Source organism: Cydia splendana, chromosome 6 (assembly GCF_910591565.1).
Source record: "Cydia splendana chromosome 6, ilCydSple1.2, whole genome shotgun sequence".
NCBI lineage: Eukaryota > Metazoa > Arthropoda > Insecta > Lepidoptera > Tortricidae > Cydia > Cydia splendana.
The window spans coordinates 16931472-16940333 of NC_085965.1; the positions used below are offsets into that span (position 1 = coordinate 16931472).

An 8862-nucleotide genomic window follows, 5' to 3' on the forward strand; every position below is an offset into this window, starting at 1 on the left:
TGTAAAGATCGCGATAGAACTAATTATTACCCTAAAAAAGTACAGTGCAATCTTTCACCCCATATTCCACCCTCTTGAGAGTTGATTTATGGAATTTTGTTAAAATGGCGTGCAAATTTTTTTGGAAAACCTTTTCGTGTTTTGTGGAAACAAATGCATACCTATACTTACAAATATTTCATGTAGGTAATATTGAGTTGGTGCTTTAAATATAAATAGACGAATATTATAAAAAAGTTTTGCACTAGAACGCCGAGGTACATCTACCTATCCTATAAGTCCGCATTAAAATTCAGCGAGGAGTGATGCGTACGGCGAGGGATTTAAGCCCTTGATCAAAGCGAACCGACCTATTTTTACTTTTATATTGCAAAAATAACCTGTTATTGAGCCCACGGGCGACCACGGTAATCAAAGCTCCCAGCTATCTCGGTTTATTGAAACATGATCTACCTACCGACCTAATTAGATATTTATTTTTATCATTTACAATCTCTAATCAACTTACACCACAAATATCGAATACCTATTCATCAGTCTTTGCCTGAGAAAAAATTAATACATTTTAATTGCTTCATGAGAGGATAGGACGAACTGGCGGAAATTAGAAAAGGTACACCCACTACTAAAACGTGACCATACCTTCCAGTGCCCGGCCTTCAGCTTTAGCCGATAACACCATACTTAACCTTTTGATTGGCCTCCCGGATACAAGAGTAGTAAGTACATGTAATCTCTGAAAGGCTATTATTTAGGCGCATTGACCATACACTTAGGGCTAGAAGTACGTGGTTGCACCTTCGAACCGAGTCGCTTGAATACTCTTGGTATAACTAGCACTTAACAGAGATGATTAGCGTTAGCCGTTTGTAAATTGACGACGCCGACATATACATACATATAAAACTGAGGAACAAATCAAATTATTTTTATTTTATTCTTATTCTTATATTTATTCGTGTTCTGTTAAAGTATATAGTCATACTTGTAGGTATATGTATACACAAATTATAAACCGAAACACTAACTGTGTAAGTGTAAAAAAATATATCTGTGTATATCAAATTTATAAGTTTACGACTCATTACAAGACCTATGTTTGGACTCATATTTACATAGGAGCTATGGTGAAACGTCTGTAGAATTGACTACAAGCGACTTGTTTATGTCACGATAATTTAGCGTAGGTAACTGGGTAAGTATAGCACAAATTCTCGCACTTGTTAATTTATCGGCGTCATGCGCACTGTGAGCTAAAACGACCGAAACGCGGACATTCGATTTTTTTGCGAAAACCCTGTTTCAAGGTTTTTGATACAAAGTAATTTAGTGATAAAATGTTATGTGGAGATACGAAACCTCCGACGATAAAATGTTACGGAAAGTATTACGTAAACGTCTGAAATAAACCACCACTATATTGCCACTAAATCTAAATTCAAATTGCAAATATACATTCCCGTAGCATATAATAAAATGGCCATATTCATGGGCCATAACAATGCATTACGACACACTTTTTCAGACAGTAAATTTTTCAAGGCATCTCTCAAGCCTTCGAAAAATTTACTGCTAGGTAGCGAGAAGGCCGGTAATTATTTATAATATTTATGCCTGTGGATCTTTTCTATTTTAACTTCATATTAGCTGTCGATATGTCCGTAGAAAAACCTTTCACCCTTAACTTTTATACTAAAAGTTTATCTTGTTCGCAACTTCGTTTCGCCGAACTTGCTGACAATGACAGACTTAAATAAAAAAATTCGTAGCAAGGGACATAAATTATATTCGATGAAAAAGGTTGAAGTTTTTCGAAGGATAAGTAAGTACTCGTATCTGTTACTTTAATGGAAAGACGTTAGTATTATAATAATTGTGCTCTAATGGAAAGTAGACGTTTTTATTGCACGATTTATAAATGAAAAAATACCAGATAAGTACCTACCTACCTATTTACTTCAAAGTTTTAAATAAGTCAATACGGTTAAGTATGTCATACCGATAAGTGTGGCTGTGTGGCGCCTGTTTACACATTGATTAGTGTTTATTGCGAGTTCGTACGGTTGCTACTTGTTTGCGTTTAGGAGCAAATGTATCAACTCGCAATAACCCTAATCACTAGTCAGTGTGTAAACCGGCCCCAAACTGAAGGACAGCCATGCTTATGCTGAAGCCAAACTTACCCGTAGTAACCTTAATAAAAGTGTTTTATACTTCTAGCCATAACTTCGTATTCTATTTTAAAGGTTCACTCATAGTCTAATAAAACATGGTCTTCCATTCCCAGAGTGACACGGGGCTACGTCACAACAACATGGCCGCTATATATAGCGCTATCGCATATTATCATATAGCGCTGTCGCATGATGACGTAAGCCCGTGTCAGTTAGGTGACCTAAAAAAGACGGGAATGGAGTACCAGGCGGAGTATATTATTATACCATGGGTTCACTTTAATAATGTAAAAATGGAGAAAATTAAGCATTAGCTTGGAGACAGTGCATCAATGTAACTTGATTGGTTCTCTAACCGCCAAAGGAAAAAACAGAACGCCGCCAACATGCCTACCCTATTCTGGCTAATATTTTATTTAGGTACCTACATACATCTAAAGTTCCCTGAACTTCAGTTCCCCACAGTCTAGTGATTTACCTCCCCAAGAGCATGTTTGTGTCCACCCCCAGCTTCCAAGGCATTGTGCAAAGATGAATAGGATTCCAATCAATAGATCCACAAAGGCGAAAACAAGAAAGAATATTCAAAGTTGTCTAAGCACGGATCCACTTGAATTATGAATTGAATAAGAATTTAACTTAATAAAATGAAAAATTCGTTTGCGAAAATGTGAATTAAAAAGGAAAGTTTTCAGCGTAGTAGCTGTGATTGCATTCTGCATTTAGTATTTTAATATTCGCTTGCTCATATCTCGTGCCAGTTTCTATTAGACAAAGCTGGAGAAAATAACTTTTTTGTCAGACAAGTAATAAAGCGCGTGCCAATGAAATTCAATAAAATTCTTACCCATTTTTCGTAGGAAGACTGGAGCTGGGGCAGTGTTGTTTTGTTAAAACTGTCACGTAGCCGTCGGACTACGTTCAATAAACTCAAGCACGAAATATTGTAATAATCCTCGGCGCTATTCCTCTAATTTGAGTATAAATTTAATCTTGCGTATTATATAAATTCTAATTTTTATTATTGTAGCTGTTCTTGGACATTGGAAACAATATTTAAATGTAGTACACATATCATATCTACATAATTTACTAAGTATGTACATTTAGCAACAATACCTAAAATTAGGTAAGTACTTGTATCGTATCGTACTTTATATGTATATTTACATCGATTTACAGCATCGTAAAACTGCTTCTAGGGACTTTAGAAAGTGTTGCCTCGCCAGCCCCACACAAAAACCGTAAAATAAATCTTGTAACGTTGTGGGTTCACAATCACATAACATACAGTGTTGTTTTTGCTCTACCGCTCGGTCAGGAACGACGGGGCCGCGGAGTCCTCTTGGTTGGTCCCGTCGGGCCTATATAACTTTACAGCGGTACTTGTTTTTTTTTTACTTCTGTATACCTACACGTATTTTATTGCGTATTTTTACGGTGTCACACTAATAGAACATCGATTGGGATTATTCTAGTAACTGCTCGTTTCGTAAATATAACTCGGGCGTAAATCTTTATGACTGCTGTGACCTGATTTCTTTTATTTATACGTAGAATCTTTTAAAATGATATAGGTAGCAGTAGCGGCGGCTTCATACAACCCGATTCCCACCGGCTTGCCTAAAATATATTGCTACATATATATCCATAAGGAAAACACTACGTATTACCTTGGCATCGATAACACGATTTACTAAAGCTTCACTATTGATTAAATTTCAACTAATCATAGCGGGCGCGCGGGCAACTAAGTTTAAGCTTGAATATTCATTCATGAGCCACCACACACATACGAAAACTCACGCACACGCTCATAAAGTTCGCTAAAGAAAGTCCGCGTATTTACGCTTCAAAATAACACGGTTTTGTATCGAGTTATTCATTTAAATAAAAACCTTAAACGTAACAATATAATGTTTATATTGGAAAAATGCACGCACACAGTCAAAGTCCGCGAGTGGCGCAAGTGCTGTCTTCCGTGTATTCACTTGCTGCTTCATTTGAATTTAAACCTTAAATACAAAGAGGTAAGATTTATATTGGACTGTAATGTTTCACAATTTTGAATCGAGTCGCGTTTGCCGCTCGTGTGGTTAATGTTGCCACACCAACATTGAATTGAATTAATGGGTAAAATTTTATTGTATTTTGCTATCATTAATACCAAATTTTCAAAAAACCTTTAAAAAAAGAAATTTTATTACAAAATCCAAGAATATTATGGAGTCGCAAGTTTAGTTAAGGTAATTTGATAACGAGGGTTTCTTCAAAGAAAGTACTGTTTATAAATTTGTAGTAATAGGTTTTGGAAGTCCGTAGGTCGTGGGTGAAAATGGAATAATATTATGACAACACACAATTCCGGTTGTTGCCAAGATTTGTTGTTATTGTTGTTTTTATTAGAGTTTTATAGGTTTTAATGAGATTTTACTTAGTTTTGGTTTTGTGCATATATTTATATATAAAGACTAAAGCAGTGAATTTTTGAGTGTTATAAGTGTTGCGTATTGTTCGTGCAGGTGTTTCAAGGTCAGTCCTTGTTTTTAACAAGCTTTTATTAGGTCGACCTGTATGTAACTATGGGGCTGTCCATAAATTACGTCATCGATTTTTGACAATTTTTGACCCCCCCCCCCCCTATAATCATCCCAAAATCATGCTTCAAATGACCCCATTTCCTCCTACTTCATGCTACCGTCATCCGATGTCCAGACCCCCCCCCCCCCCTAATTTGAAATGACGTAATTTATGAATAGCCCCTATGTAATGGAATCTAAGGTAACTAATTTAACCATCTTCCAAGGATCGTAGCGTCCTGAAAATTGACAGCTGTATGTAGTTCTGATGACAATACAATAATATGATACTGTCGAACTGATCTGATGATGGAGACAGGAGGTCGCCATAAGAACTCTGTGATGAAACAACCTAACCTAATTGTGTTAGGGGTTTTTAGAATTGTCTCGATGAGTATTAGTTGTCTGTCGTAGGAAAAGTATAGTCAGCGATAAAAGCTTGTACCAAAAATGAAATTTTTGCAAAAAACTTATTAGTTAGGATTGTTAGGAATTTAGGAGTAGGAATCCGCTTTTGTCATACTCGACATACACTGTTCATGTGACGTCAGTGATGACAAGTATGGCAAAGGTGGTTATACACTAACTGCAAAAGAACGCACCCAAGGACACACCTAGCGCTTTACTTTACCTTCGCTTATCATGAAAAAATAAGTACATAATGTAGGTGTTTAATGTAGGTGTTTTTTTTTGCTCCGAGTTGTCTAGCGAAAAATTCCACGCGCCGCCACTGATAGGTAGGTATGTATTTTAACACAATTTTGAATAACGCGGTTTATTCAAAATTAAGTAATGGTTTAAAACCCCTGTTATGAGATCTCCTTCTTTGGATAATTTACAATAACAATACCACAATTAGCTAGTCTATTACATGGCCTACCATATGTTGCGCAACAACATCTTGTTTAAGACATAAGAATTAACGAAGAGAAAAGTTTTTACAAATCAGTTAGTTACATTTGCCCATTCAGCGTTAATCGCGACACGATATCATTTTGTATCTAAGAAGCATTTTCGCTACATACCTACCGGGAAACCCATGTTATCAGCTTCGACGTAGCGCTACGCAATAGCTCAGCGGTGAGTGAACACTTATTCAGCGCTCATCACGACACGTTCGGCTCGATTCGGGAAATGAATTAGAGATTCACTAGATATGAAATAGTAAAGATATGTGACGTTCCATGGTAAAAGGTACCTTATGGCGGCTGGCGCCGCGATTCGGGAAATGAATTAGAGATTCACTAGATATGAAATAGTAAAGATATGTGACTTTCCACGGCAAAAGGTACCTTATGGCGGCTGGCGCTTCCGTCGCATAGCGCCGCAATAATATTGGAGCGGCGTTAATAACAGCGTAAGCGCCAACCGCCATAAGGTACCTTTACACGACACGTGGGACGTCACATATTTTTACTATATCGTATCTAGTTATTAATCTCTTCATTTCCCGAATCGCGCCGATTGTCAACCCTTTTGTCTCTCTACGAAACATTTTCGTTAAATACCGGAAAACCCATGTTATTAGCTACGACGTAGCGCTACGACCGTATCTCAGCGGTGAGTACGTATGTTAAGCGCTACCTATTTTCTTTGTATTACCATTTGGGAGGAAAATAAAATAAGTGCAATAGCTTTCTTAAGTGTCGTGTAACCTTAAAAGTTAAGGATCCGTAGCACAGCAGGTAGTAACACTAGTAGAGGCCATATAAACGGAATGGCTCCCATTAACGTGGCCTACGTGACAACTCTTTGACCGAGCGCGGTTACGTGTATACTCTGTATCTTTAGGTAGTTAAATAAATGTAAACAATGTGTTTTTACATTTTCGGGTACTTGAAACATTTATCACTGATAAATTATCAGTTAACCAACCAAATAGAAACTGCCTAGATCCGTTCCTTCATCGTTCTGGTTTTAACCTATTTCATTTAATCGTGTAATGTTTTCATCTGCCCTCAAATGGCTTAATATTGGATCTCGTTTTAGGTTCTTTATAAGGGCGAACTAATAGTAAATATTACAAAACTAAATTACTATTGATTAATCAAATAATCCCGATATATTCTTAAACAAAATATCACGATTACGCTGAGTAAGTAATAAAAGCTTCTGATTGACTTGAAGAATTTTCTTGCCCAATAAAATACCTAATTGTGGTTTGTATACATTCTTTTAAATACCTAAAGATACAGACTATAGGTACGGCACTGGTTAATGTGTTTCTGTCAGTCACCCACACGGCACAATCTATCACCACTAGTTAAATATGAATTATATACTGCAGATTTATTCCGATTTGAACTCAGTTATCTTAATTTCTTTACTTCTTACGCAAAGTATTAAAACGAATGTTAATAATAATAAATTAACACCATTATACAATTATAAACAATTAAAAATTGCAAAAACATACTTTCCAAAAAAAAAATTGTATTAGATAAGATAATTTGTGAACCAGTTAGTGTGATGCAAGAAAAATAAAAAGAGCGACATGTAATCACTATGTGTGGGTCAAATTATGGCGCTCGTGTAGTGTATGTGTGTACATATATTCTAACTAATGTTTCATTCACAAGGATAAACAATATATGTATACATAATCATAATAGGCGCGCTATTAGAGACAATCGGTACAGTTATACAGAATGTTTGGTAAGTACATCGTTTGCCAAATTAAAACGGCAGATAGGTTGAGTCATTTGATATCTCCCCAGGCCTAGAAGTTTTTAATTTTGCGAACTTTTTTTTTTCAGCTCTATGCCAGTTTTTATGAATTTAAAATGTTTACTTGCGCTGTAGTAAAAAAACCATGGCCAATTTTTTTTTTCTAGGCATGAGAAGATAGCAAATGACTCAACCTATCTGCCGTTTTAATTTGGCAAACGATGTACCAAACACCCTGTATAGTCCGGCAAACACACAATTTTGTCTTTTTTTTTAATTTAAGTTTTACTCAAGCTACTTTCAAAAATAACACATACAAAGTTCCTGCTACTTATTATTCAATTTGTATTTATGTTTATTGGCAATATTTGCAGAATAACCTAGTGTGTTCGTACTTTAGCATAATGAACCTATTTCCATGTTTGGAATAACTAAGTAAGCTGAAAAAGTGTGAGCAAAATCCAATTAGTGTCGTTATTTATCTTCCTTAAGCTCACTGACTGAATACCAAAGACAAAAACCGGCACACAGCTTATCGGTTAGCCGGACGGGAGAGAAGAGTTCTTATATTATGTATATTTGTAATCAGGATCTTTCTATCAGAAGTTCTGTTAGAATTTCAAACAAAAAGGACCTTATTGCATTTGAAGAATAAGGACCCTTCTATGTGGAAAGTCACAAATGTAGCCGCGTTGCCTTAACATAATCAAAACGTTGTTGGAAACAAGCGTGTCTGAAACACCGATATAAAACCAATCTCTACCTGATTCTGTTTTTATAGCTTAAGAGATCAACAATGGCGTCTGTTCGTCCGTACTTCCTTTTAGTAAATGCTTTCCATTTGTTTGATTATTCGCTACATTCAAGTGAAAAATGCCTCTGTTTCCAATTGGCTGGATCGGATTCTTGTTTGTTCGGTTTACTTTACACAACTACAAACAACTGACTATATACCTATGGAATAATACGGGTAGATACAAACAACACCATAATTCTCTTTCTAACAAAACGAACACGTAATGAAAGGGGTACGAGCGAAACCCGCAAATAAAGCAAAAAAATCACATTTCCGACGAGTAAATATTTTGCACGAGACAGTTGCAAACTCGCAACACAATGAACAAAGCGTGTTTAAACATTATATGTAACTTTATGTTCGTATTGTCGCTCGCTCTTTACATTAAGTACCTATATTTACAAAAGTGCTTTTATAAATTTGTTTAGTACCTAAGTACACGTCTTTCGTCTGGAAACGAATTCTCTCAGGGATTCCAAATTTCTCGTATTAAAATTTAGTTTATAGACCTTAGAACGTGGTAACATTGGTTAGATTAAAATTTAAATATAATGTACCTACCTACAGTTAGGTAAAAAATGTGTAAGTTATGTATTATGTCGTGCTAGGCTCGTGGATAAAATCAATCAAACAAATATCGTCATTA

General features: G+C 35.9%; 1 protein-coding gene across 1 annotated transcript in view; it reads left to right on the forward strand.

Annotated features, from left to right (window-relative positions):
* The window catches only part of LOC134791759 (uncharacterized), a 259461-nt gene that overhangs the window by 154959 nt on the left and 95640 nt on the right, over positions 1 to 8862 (forward strand). The gene's annotated exons all lie outside the window — the stretch shown is intronic.